Raw genomic sequence first — 20,820 nt, 5'->3', positions numbered from 1 at the left:
GAATTTAGGAAATCCATGTTCTGTGGTACAGTGATGTCAAATAACACAAACCTCCCTGATCTAAACAAGTACAGCAACTGGGATGATTTGATAGAAGAAACAAAAAATGTGCTTTATGGGGCAGCGTATTAGAACTCAAATACAGCCAAATGCTATATAAACTCAGAAAAGCATCTTCTGCAAAGGGCCCAATCAGAGTGTTTCCCTGAGAAAATCAATGCCCTCACAACTGATAAAGCCATACTAAAGAGTAGCAAACTACTTTCCCTGTCTCCAGAATATTCACCCAGGCCCTGAATGTGTCCTTGTGGAAATGAGACGCAGGTACTGGATCCTGTGTGATCGCCAAGCCATTGGCCAGCATCAACACCAGTGTCAAGACTGTCAGAGATGGAGAGCTAATCCAGTCATTCCCAAAATGGCTGACCTTCCTCCAGCCCGTCTTAGACTGCTTAAGCCCCCTTTCTGGTCAACAGGCATAGACTGGCACTTTCACGGTGAAAGTCGGCCGCCACACAGAGGTGGGGCCATACTCTTCAAATGCAGACACATTCTTAATGGCCTTCAGAAGATTTGTCCTTTTGAACTTCTCTCTGACTGTGGGACTAATTTCAGAGCAGGAGAGTCAAAACTGCAAAATGTCTTCCAGGCCATGGCACCAGACTTAAGACAGAAATTGGCACAAACACAAGTGAACTTCCAATTCAATCCTCCATCTGCCCCACATTTCGGTGGAAGCTGGGAACGAGAGATAAAATCAATAAAAATTGCCTTCAATGTTGCACTAGGAAACCAACCAACAATAGAAACAGTCCTACCCACAGTCCTGATCGAAGTTGAAGGCATTTTCAATTCAAAACCTCTTGGATATATCTCCTCTGACCTTGCTGATCCAGACCCAGTCACACCAAATATGTTGCTGATGGGGCAGCCTGACTCCTCTCTTCCTCAGGCAATCTACTGTTCAGGTGAACTTCTCGGCAGGAGAAAATGGAGCCACAGTCAGATCTTAGCTGACCATTTTTGGACAGCCTTCATCCGCCATAACCTTCCAAACCTTCAAACCAGGGAAAAATGGGAGACTGACAAGGAGAATTTGGATTTAGGTCAGGTTGTAATGATTGTTGATCCTCAATATCCTCGAGCATCATGGCCGATTGGAAGGATACCTACCCTGGAAAAGGATGGAAAAGTTTGCAGTGCAAAGGTCATTCTCCAGGGTAAAGAATACATACGCCCTGTTTCCAGATTAATCCCACTCCCTGAAATCAGAAGAAGCTTAATAAAATGTATTTGCTGCACAAATACGGGGGCGGCTGTTACAATCTTCAAGTGTATTTGCCCTCCTCCCCACAAGGAGACAACTGGTGTCTCAACGATTATTTGGACAGATATTGGTATTCACGATTATGTGGGAATGATCATTTTTGTACCACAAATTTAATTTTCGCCAAAAATAAATAATTAAAATCAAGACGAAATTTTTGGGGGTCTGTATGTTTTTGTGCTGCTTTGTCACACATTTTACCTTCATCAAAACATTACATCTCTTACGATTCACCCTATTGTGATTTCATTAATATTTTGATTAATAATAATAATTGTGCAGCCCTAGATGTAATGGGGCAAACTCCACCTGCTGATGAAGATCTTATAGTACAATCAAAAGCTCCAGTACAGCTACTAAATGGACCTGGTGGTGAGACTGTTTTGTCAGCTTTAAAGAAAAAGTGGGTCCCCTTACTGGTTAATACAGCCACACTCGTAATGTGATCATATGGAGGTCTATATGTCTCTATACTATATATGTGCTTATATATCAGAATCAAAAATACTTTATTGATCCCTGGGGGGAAATTTTTTATGTTACGGTTCTTCTACTTACCCACGTTTAATATTAGTTGTTATGGTTATTAATTTAATTATTAATCAGAATTTTTTTTTAAAAGTACCCTCAGATGTCATCTGGTTGCACAGAGGAACCAGAGTTTTTGTGCTTTCTTCTCTCGTAGGTCCTGATTGACCCCCACACTGCTTGCTCTGGACGCAAAGAGTAATCTTTGGCAGTTACGACACACATGTACTAACTGAAATGTCAACGGTTTCACTCAGAGAAGTTTTGTTGGTGGTAGAACTTTACATATTATTATTTTGCCCAAGAAGCAGGAAGTGCCCAACTGGTCGAGGCAGACGGCCACCCACCTACAGCCGGGGTCTGTCCGAGGTTTCTGCCTCTTAAAAGGAAGTTTTTCCTTGCCGCTGTCGCCAAGTGCTTGCTCATGGTGGGAATTGTTGGGTCTCTCTGTAAATATTTGTATAAGCGGTACGGTCTAAATTTTAATTGACATCAGGTGTCATAGGGCCACACAGGTGCCTCAGTGTTTAACACTGTGGCCTTGCAACTATAAGGTGAGAGTTCAATTCCGGCCTTTGACCCCCTTTGCTGTGAGGAGTACAGAGTGCTCACTGTGTTGCTGTGGATTTTCTTCAAGAAGCTTCGGTTTCCCACGTAATCCAACCAAATCCGACCCCTGTCTCTCTTTCTCTCTCTCTCTCTCTCTCTCTCTCTCTCTCTCTCTCTCTCTTCAGATATTAATTTCTATTAAAGGCAAAACAAATTATTAATAAACAAAATAAAAATAATAGAAGAATAAACAATTGGTCTGATAGGAGTCCCTTCCTGAACACAATGACAAGCCTTATATGGCAATAATCAAGACATTTTCATGACATTTGTGCGATGTGCTGGAGCACGACACGGCCGCAGCACGCCCTTACAGATCTGAAAGACAATTATTGACTGACGTTAGCAGGTGATACCTAGCAGGGAGTTAATGCAGTGAGCGCTTGAGATACAAGTCATTATGGTATAATTTACTATAATATTAAAATTGTAATCATTAGTTTATAATCAGTTTAAAGTAGAATGTGTTTTGTTTTGTGACTGAAAAGTAATTGTCTTATCCTCTTACTGAACACCAACAGCTGGCCAGTCAACCCATGTGTGCCAACTGAATCAGAGCCTGTTGAGGAATTTAGGAAATCCATGTTCTGTGGTACAGTGATGTCAAATGACACAAACCTCCCTGATCTAAAAAAGTACAGCAACTGGGATGATTTGATAGAAGAAACAAAAAATGTGCTTTATGGGGCAGCGGATCAGAACTTAAATACAGCCAAATGCTATATAAACTCAGAAAAGCATCTTCTGCAAAGGGCCCAATCAGAGTGTTTCCCTGAGAAAATCAATGCCCTCAGAACTGATAAAGCCATACTAAAGAGTAGCAAACTACTTTCCCTGTCTCCAGAATATTCACCCAGGCCCTGAATGTGTCCTTGTGGAAATGAGACGCAGGTACTGGATCCTGTGTGATCGCCAAGCCATTGGCCAGCATCAACACCAGTGTCAAGACTGTCAGAGATGGAGAGCTAATCCAGTCATTCCCAAAATGGCTGACCTTCCTCCAGCCCGTCTTAGACTGCTTAAGCCCCCTTTCTGGTCAACAGGCATAGACTGGCACTTTCATGGTGTAAGTCGGCCGCCACACAGAGAAAAGGTGGGGGCATACTCTTCAAATGCAGACACATTCTTAATGGCCTTCAGAAGATTTGTCCTTTTGAACTTCTCTCTGACTGTGGGACTAATTTCAGAGCAGGAGAGTCAAAACTGCAAAATGTCTTCCAGGTCATGGCACCAGACTTAAGACAGAAATTGGCACAAACACAAGTGATCTTCCAATTCAATCCTCCATCTGCCCTACATTTCGGTAGAAGCTGGGAACGAGAGATAAAATCAATAAAAATTGCCTTCAGTGTTGCACTAGGAAACCAACCAACAATAGAAACAGTCCTACACACAGTCCTGATCGAAGTTGAAGGCAGTCAGATTTTAGCTGACCATTTTTGGACAGCCTTCATCCGCCATAACCTTCCAAACCTTCAAACCAGGAAAAAATGGGAGACTGACAAGGAGAATTTGGATTTAGGTCAGGTTGTAATGATTGTTGATCCTCAATATCCTCGAGCATCATGGCCGATTGGAAGGATACCTACCCTGGAAAAGGATGGAAAAGTTTGCAGTGCAAAGGTCATTCTCCAGAGTAAAGAATACATACGCCCTGTTTCCAGATTAATCCCACTCCCTGAAATCAGAGAAGAAGCTTAATGAAATGTATTTGCTGCAATATGGGGGCGGCTGTTACAATCTTCAAGTGTATTTGCCCTCCTCCCCACAAGGAGACAACTGGTATCTCAACGATTATTTGGACAGATATTGGTATTCACGATTATGTGGGAATGATCATTTTTGTACCACAAATTGAATTTTCACCAAAAATAAATAATTAAAATCAAGACGAAATTTTTGGGGGGTCTGTATGTTTTTGTGCTGCTTTGTCACACATTTTACCTTCATCAAAACATTACATCTCTTACGATTCACCCTATTGTGATTTCATTAATATTTTGATTAATAATAATACTTGTGCAGCCCTAGATGTAATGGGGCAAACTCCACCTGCTGATGAAGATCTTATAGTACAATCAAAAGCTCCAGTACAGCTACTAAATGGACCTGGTGGTGAGACTGTTTTGTCAGCTTTAAAGAAAAAGTGGGTCCCCTTACTGGTTAATACAGCCACACCCGTAATGTGATCATATGGAGGTCTATATGTCTCTATACTATATATGTGCTTATATATCAGAATCAAAAATACTTTATTGATCCCTGGGGGGAAATTTTTTATGTTACGGTTCTTCTACTTACCCACGTTTAATATTAGTTGTTATGGTTATTAATTTAATTATTAATCAGAATTTTTTTTAAAAAGTACCCTCAGATGTCATCTGGTTGCACAGAGGAACCAGAGTTTTTGTGCTTTCTTCTCTCGTAGGTCCTGATTGACCCCCACACTGCTTGCTCTGGACGCAAAGAGTAATCTTTGGCAGTTACAACACACATGTACTAACTGAAATGTCAACGGTTTCACTCAGAGAAGCTCTGTTGGTGGTAGAACTTTACATATTATTATTTTGCCCAAGAAGCAGGAAGTGCCCAACTGGTCGAGGCAGACGGCCACCCACCTACAGCCGGGGTCTGTCCGAGGTTTCTGCCTCTTAAAAGGAAGTTTTTCCTTGCCGCTGTCGCCAAGTGCTTGCTCATGGTGGGAATTGTTGGGTCTCTCTGTAAATATTTGTATAAGCGGTACGGTCTAAATTTTAATTGACATCAGGTGTCATAGGGCCACACAGGTGCCTCAGTGTTTAACACTGTGGCCTTGCAACTATAAGGTGAGAGTTCAATTCCGGCCTTTGACCCCCTTTGCTGTGAGGAGTACAGAGTGCCCACTGTGTTGCTGTGGATTTTCTTCAAGAAGCTTCGGTTTCCCACGTAATCCGACCTCTCTCTCTCTCTCTCTCTCTCTCTCTCTCTCTCTCTCTCTCTCTTCAGATATTAATATCTATTAAAGGCAAAACAAATTATTAATAAACAAAATAAAAATAATAGAAGAATAAACAATTGGTCTGACAGGAGTCCCTTCCTGAACACAATGACAAGCCTTATATGGCAATAATCAAGACATTTTCATGACATTTGTGTGATGTGCTGGAGCACGACATGGCCGCAGCACGCCCTTACAGAAGGTTGAAGGCATTTTCAATTCAAAACCTCTTGGATATATCTCCTCTGACCTTGCTGATCCAGACCCAGTCACACCAAATATGTTGCTGATGGGGCGGCCTGACTCCTCTCTTCCTCAGGCAATCTACTGTTCAGGTGAACTTCTCGGCAGGAGAAAATGGCGCCACAGTCAGATCTTAGCTGACCATTTTTGGACAGCCTTCATCCGCCATAACCTTCCAAACCTTCAAACCAGGGAAAAATGGGAGACTGACAAGGAGAATTTGGATTTAGGTCAGGTTGTAATGATTGTTGATCCTCAATATCCTCGAGCATCATGACCGATTGGAAGGATACCTACCCTGGAAAAGGATGGAAAAGTTTGCAGTGCAAAGGTCATTCTCCAGGGTAAAGAATACATACGCCCTGTTTCCAGATTAATCCCACTCCCTGAAATCAGAAGAAGCTTAATGAAATGTATTTGCTGCACAAATACGGGGGCGGCTGTTACAATCTTCAAGTGTATTTGCCCTCCTCCCCACAAGGAGACAACTGGTGTCTCAACGATTATTTGGACAGATATTGGTATTCACGATTATGTGGGAATGATCATTTTTGTACCACAAATTGAATTTTCACCAAAAATAAATAATTAAAATCAAGACGAAATTTTTGGGGGTCTGTATGTTTTTGTGCTGCTTTGTCACACATTTTACCTTCATCAAAACATTACATCTCTTACGATTCACCCTATTGTGATTTCATTAATATTTTGATTAATAATAATAATTGTGCAGCCCTAGATGTAATGGGGCAAACTCCACCTGCTGATGAAGATCTTATAGTACAATCAAAAGCTCCAGTACAGCTACTAAATGGACCTGGTGGTGAGACTGTTTTGTCAGCTTTAAAGAAAAAGTGGGTCCCCTTACTGGTTAATACAGCCACACCCGTAATGTGATCATATGGAGGTCTATATGTCTCTATACTATATATGTGCTTATATATCAGAATCAAAAATACTTTATTGATCCCTGGGGGGAAATTTTTTATGTTACGGTTCTTCTACTTACCCACGTTTAATATTAGTTGTTATGGTTATTAATTTAATTATTAATCAGAATTTTTTTAAAAAAGTACCCTCAGATGTCATCTGGTTGCACAGAGGAACCAGAGTTTTTGTGCTTTCTTCTCTCGTAGGTCCTGATTGACCCCCACACTGCTTGCTCTGGACGCAAAGAGTAATCTTTGGCAGTTACAACACACATGTACTAACTGAAATGTCAACGGTTTCACTCAGAGAAGCTCTGTTGGTGGTAGAACTTTACATATTATTATTTTGCCCAAGAAGCAGGAAGTGCCCAACTGGTCGAGGCAGACGGCCACCCACCTACAGCCGGGGTCTGTCCGAGGTTTCTGCCTCTTAAAAGGAAGTTTTTCCTTGCCGCTGTCGCCAAGTGCTTGCTCATGGTGGGAATTGTTGGGTCTCTCTGTAAATATTTGTATAAGCGGTACGGTCTAAATTTTAATTGACATCAGGTGTCATAGGGCCACACAGGTGCCTCAGTGTTTAACACTGTGGCCTTGCAACTATAAGGTGAGAGTTCAATTCCGGCCTTTGACCCCCTTTGCTGTGAGGAGTACAGAGTGCCCACTGTGTTGCTGTGGATTTTCTTCAAGAAGCTTCGGTTTCCCACGTAATCCGACCTCTCTCTCTCTCTCTCTCTCTCTCTCTCTCTCTCTTCAGATATTAATATCTATTAAAGGCAAAACAAATTATTAATAAACAAAATAAAAATAATAGAAGAATAAACAATTGGTCTGACAGGAGTCCCTTCCTGAACACAATGACAAGCCTTATATGGCAATAATCAAGACATTTTCATGACATTTGTGTGATGTGCTGGAGCACGACATGGCCGCAGCACGCCCTTACAGAAGGTTGAAGGCATTTTCAATTCAAAACCTCTTGGATATATCTCCTCTGACCTTGCTGATCCAGACCCAGTCACACCAAATATGTTGCTGATGGGGCGGCCTGACTCCTCTCTTCCTCAGGCAATCTACTGTTCAGGTGAACTTCTCGGCAGGAGAAAATGGCGCCACAGTCAGATCTTAGCTGACCATTTTTGGACAGCCTTCATCCGCCATAACCTTCCAAACCTTCAAACCAGGGAAAAATGGGAGACTGACAAGGAGAATTTGGATTTAGGTCAGGTTGTAATGATTGTTGATCCTCAATATCCTCGAGCATCATGACCGATTGGAAGGATACCTACCCTGGAAAAGGATGGAAAAGTTTGCAGTGCAAAGGTCATTCTCCAGGGTAAAGAATACATACGCCCTGTTTCCAGATTAATCCCACTCCCTGAAATCAGAAGAAGCTTAATGAAATGTATTTGCTGCACAAATACGGGGGCGGCTGTTACAATCTTCAAGTGTATTTGCCCTCCTCCCCACAAGGAGACAACTGGTGTCTCAACGATTATTTGGACAGATATTGGTATTCACGATTATGTGGGAATGATCATTTTTGTACCACAAATTGAATTTTCACCAAAAATAAATAATTAAAATCAAGACGAAATTTTTGGGGGTCTGTATGTTTTTGTGCTGCTTTGTCACACATTTTACCTTCATCAAAACATTACATCTCTTACGATTCACCCTATTGTGATTTCATTAATATTTTGATTAATAATAATAATTGTGCAGCCCTAGATGTAATGGGGCAAACTCCACCTGCTGATGAAGATCTTATAGTACAATCAAAAGCTCCAGTACAGCTACTAAATGGACCTGGTGGTGAGACTGTTTTGTCAGCTTTAAAGAAAAAGTGGGTCCCCTTACTGGTTAATACAGCCACACCCGTAATGTGATCATATGGAGGTCTATATGTCTCTATACTATATATGTGCTTATATATCAGAATCAAAAATACTTTATTGATCCCTGGGGGAAATTTTTTATGTTACGGTTCTTCTACTTACCCACGTTTAATATTAGTTGTTATGGTTATTAATTTAATTATTAATCAGAATTTTTTTTAAAAAGTACCCTCAGATGTCATCTGGTTGCACAGAGGAACCAGAGTTTTTGTGCTTTCTTCTCTCGTAGGTCCTGATTGACCCCCACACTGCTTGCTCTGGACGCAAAGAGTAATCTTTGGCAGTTACAACACACATGTACTAACTGAAATGTCAACGGTTTCACTCAGAGAAGCTCTGTTGGTGGTAGAACTTTACATATTATTATTTTGCCCAAGAAGCAGGAAGTGCCCAACTGGTCGAGGCAGACGGCCACCCACCTACAGCCGGGGTCTGTCCGAGGTTTCTGCCTCTTAAAAGGAAGTTTTTCCTTGCCGCTGTCGCCAAGTGCTTGCTCATGGTGGGAATTGTTGGGTCTCTCTGTAAATATTTGTATAAGCGGTACGGTCTAAATTTTAATTGACATCAGGTGTCATAGGGCCACACAGGTGCCTCAGTGTTTAACACTGTGGCCTTGCAACTATAAGGTGAGAGTTCAATTCCGGCCTTTGACCCCCTTTGCTGTGAGGAGTACAGAGTGCCCACTGTGTTGCTGTGGATTTTCTTCAAGAAGCTTCGGTTTCCCACGTAATCCGACCTCTCTCTCTCTCTCTCTCTCTCTCTCTCTCTCTCTCTCTCTCTTCAGATATTAATATCTATTAAAGGCAAAACAAATTATTAATAAACAAAATAAAAATAATAGAAGAATAAACAATTGGTCTGACAGGAGTCCCTTCCTGAACACAATGACAAGCCTTATATGGCAATAATCAAGACATTTTCATGACATTTGTGTGATGTGCTGGAGCACGACATGGCCGCAGCACGCCCTTACAGAAGGTTGAAGGCATTTTCAATTCAAAACCTCTTGGATATATCTCCTCTGACCTTGCTGATCCAGACCCAGTCACACCAAATATGTTGCTGATGGGGCGGCCTGACTCCTCTCTTCCTCAGGCAATCTACTGTTCAGGTGAACTTCTCGGCAGGAGAAAATGGCGCCACAGTCAGATCTTAGCTGACCATTTTTGGACAGCCTTCATCCGCCATAACCTTCCAAACCTTCAAACCAGGGAAAAATGGGAGACTGACAAGGAGAATTTGGATTTAGGTCAGGTTGTAATGATTGTTGATCCTCAATATCCTCGAGCATCATGACCGATTGGAAGGATACCTACCCTGGAAAAGGATGGAAAAGTTTGCAGTGCAAAGGTCATTCTCCAGGGTAAAGAATACATACGCCCTGTTTCCAGATTAATCCCACTCCCTGAAATCAGAAGAAGCTTAATGAAATGTATTTGCTGCACAAATACGGGGGCGGCTGTTACAATCTTCAAGTGTATTTGCCCTCCTCCCCACAAGGAGACAACTGGTGTCTCAACGATTATTTGGACAGATATTGGTATTCACGATTATGTGGGAATGATCATTTTTGTACCACAAATTGAATTTTCACCAAAAATAAATAATTAAAATCAAGACGAAATTTTTGGGGGTCTGTATGTTTTTGTGCTGCTTTGTCACACATTTTACCTTCATCAAAACATTACATCTCTTACGATTCACCCTATTGTGATTTCATTAATATTTTGATTAATAATAATAATTGTGCAGCCCTAGATGTAATGGGGCAAACTCCACCTGCTGATGAAGATCTTATAGTACAATCAAAAGCTCCAGTACAGCTACTAAATGGACCTGGTGGTGAGACTGTTTTGTCAGCTTTAAAGAAAAAGTGGGTCCCCTTACTGGTTAATACAGCCACACCCGTAATGTGATCATATGGAGGTCTATATGTCTCTGTACTATATATGTGCTTATATATCAGAATCAAAAATACTTTATTGATCCCTGGGGGGAAATTTTTTATGTTACGGTTCTTCTACCCACCCACGTTTAATATTAGTTGTTATGGTTATTAATTTAATTATTAATCAGAATTTTTTTGAAAAAGTACCCTCAGATGTCATCTGGTTGCACAGAGGAACCAGAGTTTTTGTGCTTTCTTATCTTGCAGGTCCTGATTGACCCCCACACTGCTTGCTCTGGACGCAAAGAGTAATCTTTGGCAGTTACGACACACATGTACTAACTGAAATGTCAACGGTTTCACTCAGAGAAGTTTTGTTGGTGGTAGAACTTTACATATTATTATTTTGCCCATGAAGCAGGAAGTGCCCAACTGGTCGAGGCAGACAGCCACCCACCTAGAGCCGGGGTCTGTCCGAGGTTTCTGCCTCTTAAAAGGAAGTTTTTCCTTGCCGCTGTCGCCAAGTGCTTGCTCATGGTGGGAATTGTTGTGTATCTCTGTAAATAATTGTATAAGCGGTACGGTCTAAATTTGAATTGACATCAGGTGTCATAGGGCCACACAGGTGCCTCAGTGTTTAACACTGTGGCCTTGCAACTGTAAGGTGAGAGTTCAATTCCGGCCTTTGACCCCCTTTGCTGTGAGGAGTACAGAGTGCTCACCGTGTTGCTGTGGATTTTCTTCAAGAAGCTTCAGTTTCCCACGTAATCCAACCAAATCCGACCCCTCTCTCTCTTTCTCTCTCTCTCTCTCTCTCTCTCTCTCTCTCTCTCTTCAGCTATTAATATCTATTAAAGGCAAAACAAATTATTAATAAACAAAATAAAAATAATAGAAGAATAAACAATTGGTCTGATAGGAGTCCCTTCCTGAACACAATGACAAGCCTTATATGGCAATAATCAAGACATTTTCATGACATTTGTGCGATGTGCTGGAGCACGACACGGCCACAGCACGCCCTTACAGATCTGAAAGACAATTATTGACTGACGTTTGCAGGTGATACCTAGCAGGGAGTTAATGCAGTGAACGCTTGAGATACAAGTCATTATGGTATAATTTACTATAATATTAAAATTGTAATCATTAGTTTATAATCAGTTTAAAGTAGAATGTGTTTTGTTTTGTGACTGAAAAGTAATTGTCTTATCCTCTTACTGAACACCAACAGCTGGCCAGTCAACCCATGTGTGCCAACTGAATCAGAGCCTGTTGAGGAATTTAGGAAATCCATGTTCTGTGGTACAGTGATGTCAAATAACACAAACCTCCCTGATCTAAACAAGTACAGCAACTGGGATGATTTGATAGAAGAAACAAAAAATGTGCTTTATGGGGCAGCGGATTAGAACTCAAATACAGCCAAATGCTATATAAACTCAGAAAAGCATCTTCTGCAAAGGGCCCAATCAGAGTGTTTCCCTGAGAAAATCAATGCCCTCAGAACTGATAAAGCCATACTAAAGAGTAGCAAACTACTTTCCCTGTCTCCAGAATATTCACCCAGGCCCTGAATGTGTCCTTGTGGAAATGAGACGCAGGTACTGGATCCTGTGTGATCGCCAAGCCATTGGCCAGCATCAACACCAGTGTCAAGACTGTCAGAGATGGAGAGCTAATCCAGTCATTCCCAAAATGGCTGACCTTCCTCCAGCCCGTCTTAGACTGCTTAAGCCCCCTTTCTGGTCAACAGGCATAGACTGGCACTTTCACGGTGAAAGTCGGCCGCCACACAGAGGTGGGGCCATACTCTTCAAATGCAGACACATTCTTAATGGCCTTCAGAAGATTTGTCCTTTTGAACTTCTCTCTGACTGTGGGACTAATTTCAGAGCAGGAGAGTCAAAACTGCAAAATGTCTTCCAGGTCATGGCACCAGACTTAAGACAGAAATTGGCACAAACACAAGTGAACTTCCAATTCAAGCCTCCATCTGCCCTACATTTCGGTAGAAGCTGGGAACGAGAGATAAAATCAATAAAAATTGCCTTCAGTGTTGCACTAGGAAACCAACCAACAATAGAAACAGTCCTACACACAGTCCTGATCGAAGTTGAAGGCAGTCAGATCTTAGCTGACTATTTTTGGACAGCCTTCATCCGCCATAACCTTCCAAACCTTCAAACCAGGAAAAAATGGGAGACTGACAAGGAGAATTTGGATTTAGGTCAGGTTGTAATGATTGTTGATCCTCAATATCCTCGAGCATCATGGCCGATTGGAAGGATACCTACCCTGGAAAAGGATGGAAAAGTTTGCAGTGCAAAGGTCATTCTCCAGGGTAAAGAATACATACGCCCTGTTTCCAGATTAATCCCACTCCCTGAAATCAGAGAAGAAGCTTAATGAAATGTATTTGCTGCAATATGGGGGCGGCTGTTACAATCTTCAAGTGTATTTGCCCTCCTCCCCACAAGGAGACAACTGGTGTCTCAACGATTATTTGGACAGATATTGGTATTCACGATTATGTGGGAATGATCATTTTTGTACCACAAATTGAATTTTCACCAAAAATAAATAATTAAAATCAAGACGAAATTTTTGGGGGTCTGTATGTTTTTGTGCTGCTTTGTCACACATTTTACCTTCATCAAAACATTACATCTCTTACGATTCACCCTATTGTGATTTCATTAATATTTTGATTAATAATAATAATTGTGCAGCCCTAGATGTAATGGGGCAAACTCCACCTGCTGATGAAGATCTTATAGTACAATCAAAAGCTCCAGTACAGCTACTAAATGGACCTGGTGGTGAGACTGTTTTGTCAGCTTTAAAGAAAAAGTGGGTCCCCTTACTGGTTAATACAGCCACACCCGTAATGTGATCATATAGAGGTCTATTTGTCTTTATATAGGCCTATATACTATATATGTGCTTATATATAAGGGCACGACTGTGTGAAAGAGCGTCTGCAGCCCGGACATCGAGCTCGTCGCCGTCGGACTTTGTCCGTGTTGTCTGCCACGGGAACTTTCCAGTGTTGTCGCCATCACTGTCTATATTCCTCACAGTGGTCTTCATCATCACCATCACTGTTTACATTTATGATGTCTTATTTATTCTCCTGTACAGCACTTTGGTCAACTTTGGTTGTTTTTAAAGTGCTTAACAAATAAAGTTGGATTGGATTGGATTGGATATATCAGAATCAAAAATACTTTATTGATCACTGGGGGAATTTTTTTTTGTTACGGTTCTTCTACTCACACACGTTTAATATTAGATGTTATGGTTATTAATTTAATCATTAATCAGAATTTTTAAAAAAGTACGAGACCAAATCAATCAATTATTGGCAAAACGTACGTGTTTATTTTTAAATTGTTTCAATGCTGCAATGTTGTGTTTTTTTTTAAATCCCTTTGGTCTTTCGCTGTGATGTCATCAGAATGTTGTCATCAAAAGAACAAAGCCAATAAAATGTTGCTTTGATACAACGGCGAACATTCTGTCAGAAAATATAGATATAGGCTCCCAATCAACCTGTTTCAGTTCACATTCTTCAGGAGACTTTCACAAGGACACAAACACCTTTACCACCGATTCTTCAAGATTTCGAATCAAAGGATACTAACAGACAAAATGGATCAAGCTACAATGGAGAGTTTTCGTACACTTATCCAACAGAGCCTGGAAAAGCTGACAAACATACAGTTGTCGAAGCAGCAAGGCGGGTCTCAAGACAGCACCCCAGAGGATGTAATTACTGAATTGTGTGTGGATATTGTAAATATGATATTCATACAAATTCAAGAGATGTTTGAACGGAGCGAACTCAAGGGGAGAAACAAATCCTCTAAAAGCTCTTCTGGGTCTGAAGAGAAGAGCAGCATATCCGAAGATGACGTTCGCAGATTTCTAGGAGATGCAATATCACAGGCCTTCACGGAGGCAACCGGGGACAGAGTCAGTTGCCGAAGCGTGGAGAAGGTGACCAACGCTGTGGTTAAAGAGGTCACTGAGCGAGTAAATGAGCTCTCCAATGCCTCTGGAAGTAATGGAGGCAGCAATAAAGGGAAAAGTCCTCCCGTCTCACCATCATTCACGCACAGACTGAAGACCATGGTCCGACATGTGGCGAGAATGTTGAAGAACTGTACAGGTGAGGAGGGCACCACGCCAATTGAAACCGGGGAGTCTTCACAGACCCCCGTAGTTCCCTTTGTGGATGAGACGGACATGCTGTCAGTAACGAACTTCATCTTTGAAACAACGGAAGCTGTGAAAAACATCCTGGAAGAACAGGCAAAAAGCATTACACCAATTAGTTATAATGTTAATATTTCAGATGAAGAATGTCAATTGTTTGAGTCCGGCTCCTCTGAGGACACAGACGAGATGGCTTCTTCAATAGTCAAACAAATAATTGAAGACCTTAAAATCGAATCAGATGGTTCACTGCCGGAATCAGTGGCTGAATCTATAAAGTTATCCTATTGGAAAACAGTGGGAGATAAACTTAAGGCGTTTTTTGCGGTAAAATTTGCCATGGGGTCACTACTCTGCCTTGTGACAAAACTGAGGCGTAAGTATAATTGCGTCTTGGAAGAAAAGAGGTCTCTGAGCCATCTAATGGAGGAGGCTGATCTGGTGGTGAAGACCATCATTTCATTAAATCCAGAGGACATAAATAATGGCACCGAAGACGAAAGAATCGCAGAGGCAATATCCAGTGGACAACACAGCAGCACTGCCATTGAACTCGGGGATATTGTCTCACAGCATCTCGAGCAGGACCCCTCTTTGGAGTTCAGGTTTGAGATACAGGGAGAAGTTGACAGCTTTATGAGGAAGATACAAAACTGGCTCAACCAGCAGCTAAAGCTCCACAAGAAGAAGCGGGACCACGCAAGTCTGGCTGTGAAGGAAATCAAGGGGGGTAATCAGCAGGCGATCGCCCACAGAGGTCCCCTCAGTCATAGAAAGTGGCTGTGTGACACCTGGGTCAGGATCAGCTTCTATTGCTCCGGAGGTCGTTGTAAGTATTAAGGCTGGTGACACGTTGGTTGTTGAACCAGAACCACGTTCCACTCCGATTCAGTCCATAAAGTCACCAAGCCAAATGGATCAAGCTAGAATGGAGAGTTTTCGCGTACTTATCCAACAGAGCCTGGAGAAGTTGACAAACATACAGTTGTCGAAGCAGCAAGGCGGGTCTCAAGACAGCACCCCAGAGGATGTAATTACTGAATTGTGTGTGGATATTGTAAATATGTTATTCATACAAATTCAAGAGATGTTTGAACGGAGCGAACTCAAGAGGAGAAACAAATCCTCTAAAAGCTCTTCTGGGTCTGAAGAGAAGAGCAGCATATCCGAAGATGACGTTCGCAGATTTCTAGGAGATGCAATATTACAGGCCTTCACGGAGGCAACCGGGGACAGAGTCAGTTGCCGAAGCGTGGAGAAGGTGACCAACGCTGTGGTTAAAGAGGTCACTGAGCGAGTAAATGAGCTCTCCAATGCCTCTGGAAGTATTGGAGGCAGCAATAAAGGGAAAAGTCCTCCCGTCTCACCATCATTCACGCACAGACTGAAGACCATGGTCCGACATGTGGCGAGAATGTTGAAGAACTGTACAGGTGAGGAGGGCACCACGCCAATTGAAACCGGGGAGTCTTCACAGACCCCTGTAGTTCCCTTTGTGGATGAGACAGACATTCTGCCAATAACGAGCTTCGTCATTGAAACAAGAGAAGCTGTGAAAAATATCCTGGAAGAACAGGCAAAAAGCATTACCCCAATTAGTGATAACGTTAATATTTCAGATGAAGAATGTCAAGAGTTTGAGTCCGGCTCCTCCCGGGACACAAACAAGATGGCTTTTTTGATAGTCAAACAAATAATTGAAGACCTGAAAATCAAATTAGATGGTACAGTGCCGGAATCAGTGGCTGAATCTATAAAGTTATCCTATTGGAAAACAGTGGGAGATAAACTTAAGGCGTTTTTTGCGGTAAAATTTGCCATGGGGTCACTACTCGGCCTTGTGACAAAACTGAGGCGTAAGTATAATTGCGTCTCGGAAGAAAAGAGGTCTCTGAGTCACCTAATGGAGGAGGCTGATCTGGTGGTGAAGACCATCATTTCATTAAATGCGGAGGACATAAATAATGGCGCCGAAGACGAGTGCCCGTACGAGAAAATCGCAGAGGTAATATCCAGTGGACAACACAACATGGCTGCCATTGAACTCGGGGATATTGTCTCACAGCATCTTGAGCAGGACCCCTCTTTGGAGTTCAGGTTTGAGGTACAGGGAGAAGTTGACAGCTTTATGAGGAAGATACGAAACTGGCTCAACCAGCAGCTAAAGCTCCACAAGAAGAAGAGGGACCACGCAAGTCTGGCTGTGAAGGAAATCAGGGGGGTAATCAGCCAGCGATCGCCCACAATTGTCCCCTCAGTCATAGAAAGTGGCTGTGTGACACCTCTGTCAAGATCAGCTTCTATTGCTCCGGAGGTCGTTGTAAGTATTAAGGCTGGTGACACGTTGGTTGTTGAACCAGAATCACGTTCCACCCCAATTCAGTCCATCAAGGCACCAAGCCGAAATGTGTCTGGTGACACTTTGGTGGATATAGTAGAATCCCCTTTCACCCCCATTCAGTCCGGCAAGTCACCAAGCCGAGATGAGTCTGGTGACACTTTGATTGTGGTTGTAGAAGAACCATCTTCCACCTCCATTCAGTCCGTCGTGTCAGCTATCAGAGATGAGGCTGGTGAAGCTGTAGGTGAGACTGCAGCAACAGCAGCCCATCAGTGGAACGAAATGAGCTGCAAGGTCATGGCAGTTGCACTTTTTCAAAAAGTCATGGAAAGTCAGAAACATTTAAACGTTAGTCTGACTTGCATAGACATTGAAAACATCAGCGGGACACTGGGGAAGTTGCTTTGGGAACAGATGGCAGGATCTAACGTTGCTGTCAAGCCAAGCGGCCATCATATCAAAAGGGTGGCCAAGGCGGTGCGCAAAGAGTTGTGCAAGAAGACAGGTGATGCAGGGATCTTGCAGATGTGCCTGCTGTCCCGGGATGTATCTATTTACAGATACATAACTGAGACAATTAAGAACCATCTGGTGATGCCAGAGAAGAAGACTGGCGGGAACAGCTTCTTTTCACGTCTCTTAAAGACCGTGGCCAAGCCATTCAGCGCCTGCTTTGGACGCAAAGAGTAATCTTTGGCGGGTTCGAGGTGGTGGTTAGGACACGCATAGTAACTGAAATAGCATAGGGTTTACTCCGAGAGGCTTCGGTTCGCCCACATTTAAATCTTAATGAAAAAAAACCTAAGTACGCTTTGGACACAAAGAGTAATCTTTGGCGGTTTCAAGGCGTTAGGACAAACGCACACAGAAATACACGCGTAGTTACTGAAATGACATAGGGTTTACTCCGAGAGGCTTCGGTTCGCCCACATTAAACCTTAATGAAAAAAAGCTAAGTACGCTTTGGACGCATAGAGTAATCTTTGGCGGGTTTCAAGGCGTTAGGACAAACACACTCAAAAATACACGCGTAGTAACTGAAATGACATAGGGTTTACTCCGAGAGGCTTCGGTTCGCCCACATTTTAAACCTTAATGAAAAAAAACCTAAGTACCAACAAAACTAAAAGTCTGGTGGATCGCTCTGTGCTACTAGCCTCAGAGTTCGTCTAGTCGCTCAACTGCTAATGTTATTATTATTACTAGGGCCCAAGCAGCAACAGCATCTAGTGACACCACATGAAAAGACCGGCATGAACAGATTTGTCTCACGACTCTTAAAGACCGTGACCAAGCCATTCACCGCCCGCTTTGGACGCAAACAGTAATCTTTGGTGGGTTCGAGGTGGTGGTTAGGAAAAACACAGACAAAAATACACGCATAGTAACTTAAATGACATAGGGTTTACTCCGAGAGGCTTCGGTTCGCCCACATTTTAAACCTTAATGGAAAAAAATCGCTCTGTGCTACTACCCTCAGATGTCGTCTTGTTGCACAGAGGAACCAGAGTTTTTCATCTCACAGGTTATCATAGATCCTAGTTGACCCCAACACTGCCTGCTCTGGACGCAAAGAGTAATCTTTGGCAGTTACGACACACATGTACTAACTGAAATGTCAACGGTTTTACTCCGAGAGGCTTTGTTGGTGGTAGAACTTTACATATTATTATTTTGCCCAAGAAGCAGGAAGTGCCCAACTGGTCGAGGCAGACGGCCACCCACCTACAGCCGGGGTCTGTCCAAGGTTTCTGCCTCTTAAAAGGAAGTTTTTCCTTGCCGCTGTCGCCAAGTGCTTGCTCATGGTGGGAATTGTTGGGTCTCTCTGTAAATTTGAATTGACATCAGGTGTCATAGGGCCACACAGGTGCCTCAGTGTTTAACACTGTGGCCTTGCAACTATAGGGTGAGAGTTCAATTCCGGCCTTTGACCCCCTTTGCTGTGAGGAATACAGAGTGCTCACCGTGTTGCTGTGGATTTTCTTCAAGAAGCTTCAGTTTCCCACGTAATCCAACCAAATCCGACCTCTCTCTCTCTCTGTCTCTCTCTCTCTCTCTCTCTCTCTCTCTCTCTCTCTCTCTCTCTCTCTCTCTCTCTCTTCAGCTATTAATATCTATTAAAGGCAAAACAAATTATTAATAAACAAAATAAGAATAATAGAAGAATAAACAATTGGTCTGATAGGAGTCCCTTCCTGAACACAATGACAAGCCTTATATGGCAATAATCGAGAAATTTTCATGATATTTGTGCGATGTGCTGGAGCACGACACGGCCGCAGCACGCCCTTACAGATCTGAAAGACAATTATTGACTGACGTTAGCAGGTGATACCTAGCAGGGAGTTAATGCAGTGAAGGCTTGAGATACAAGTCCTTATGGTATAATTTACTATAATATTTAAAATTGTAATCATTAGTTTATAATCAGTTTAAAGTAGAATATGTTTTGTTTGTGACTGAAAAGTAATTGTCTTATCTAAAAATATGAAAATTAATGAGAGGAAGGTCATATTTCTGTAGCTGTTAAGTAAAGGATAGAAGTGTTACATATTCAAATAAATGAAAAATATCATCATGTCAAAGGGTTTCTTCAGCCATCTTCTTCTAGACTTATTTCTATTCATAATAATGGAAACATTACTTTATTACTCTTTTCAAAAGGAATATTATTACTTTACTTATTTCTCCCTGCCAACAAATTTTTTAAAATCACAGTAATGGACACACAGACATTAGCAGCATGCAGAATGTATTCATTCAAACTTCAACAGATTCTGTTTTCCATCATCAGAACAGGTCTACAGATATCTCTGCACTCGTTTTTGCTCTGTACAAATTCAAATTACAGCACATGTACTATTCAATGGGTTTATTGGGTTATATTTTTGGGTAATTGTCATCATGTTAATTGGCTTGCTAGCTAATGTTCGCTGCCATGTGCTCAGACATTGCCCGTATTTCTGCAAGTGATGTGCACACCCTTCATCGGTCAAGGAAGCATATATGGTAACTTCCACAGACTACAAGAATGGCGCCCCCACGTCTCCAGACAATCAGCGATGGTCAGGCTATGTCATAGGTAGCATTGCTATGGACTCTGACTAATCACAAGTGAGCCAGAGCATCTCAAACTTCCTTGTTTATCCAGAAGTCAAGAAAAGAAAAGACGAGATGGTACATTTTGTGCCTTTCCTGATCTGCTGCCACCAAAAGCTACAATTCCAACATGGGGGGAATTGACAAGAGTGACATGCTGGTCCAACTCTACCGTAGCCCCATGAAATCCAAGAGGTGGTACATGCGGCTGTTTGCATATGCAGTTGATGTCAGCCTCACAAATGCCTCGGTCAGCTAGAACTTGGACTGCAAGGCTCTTGCTGTGGATGGCCTGTCACTAAAGAACTTCAGGATCCAGGTTTTCAGGTCTGCCAGCACCCAGAGGCCAGTCTTGTCTCGCCACCGAAAGAGCTTAGCAGCTCTAAGAAGCCTCAGTATCTCTGTAGATCTTCCTAAACCTATTTGGGGACACCGTAGCCACACCCCAGATGATTTTGTGTGGTTGTACCTGTCCCTTTTCTACGCCCCTGTCCACCGGTCAGCAAGCACTGCAGCAGGAAGGGGCACATCTTGAGGTCAAACATGTGGCTCTGCAGAGTCCGTAAGGTCCACCTGTGCCTCAATGTCGAGCGCAATTGCTTCATAAGGTACCATGAAGCAGTTGCCTAAGTGACTGGACTGGACTAAATAATAATAATAAATAAACTTTCTTATTTACATTCTTATGTTACTGAGGTTGATGTTTACAAGTTGTAAGATAAGTTGATATTTTGGAAAGTACACTTATTTGTTTACTTGCCAA

General features: G+C 42.3%; 1 long non-coding RNA gene across 1 annotated transcript in view; it reads right to left on the bottom strand.

Moving 5' to 3' along the window:
* The window catches only part of LOC127367977 (uncharacterized), a 269,916-nt gene extending 250,864 nt beyond the window's left edge, over positions 1-19,052 (bottom strand). Inside the window, exon 1 of the long non-coding RNA XR_007885566.1 lies at positions 18,985-19,052. This is a non-coding gene — a long non-coding RNA (uncharacterized LOC127367977). The remainder of the gene's footprint in view (positions 1-18,984) is intronic.
* Positions 19,053-20,820: the final 1,768 nt, after the last annotated feature.

The sequence above is a fragment of the Dicentrarchus labrax genome, unplaced genomic scaffold, assembly GCF_905237075.1.
Source record: "Dicentrarchus labrax unplaced genomic scaffold, dlabrax2021, whole genome shotgun sequence".
NCBI lineage: Eukaryota > Metazoa > Chordata > Actinopteri > Moronidae > Dicentrarchus > Dicentrarchus labrax.
This window is presented reverse-complemented; position numbering and strand designations above follow the sequence as displayed.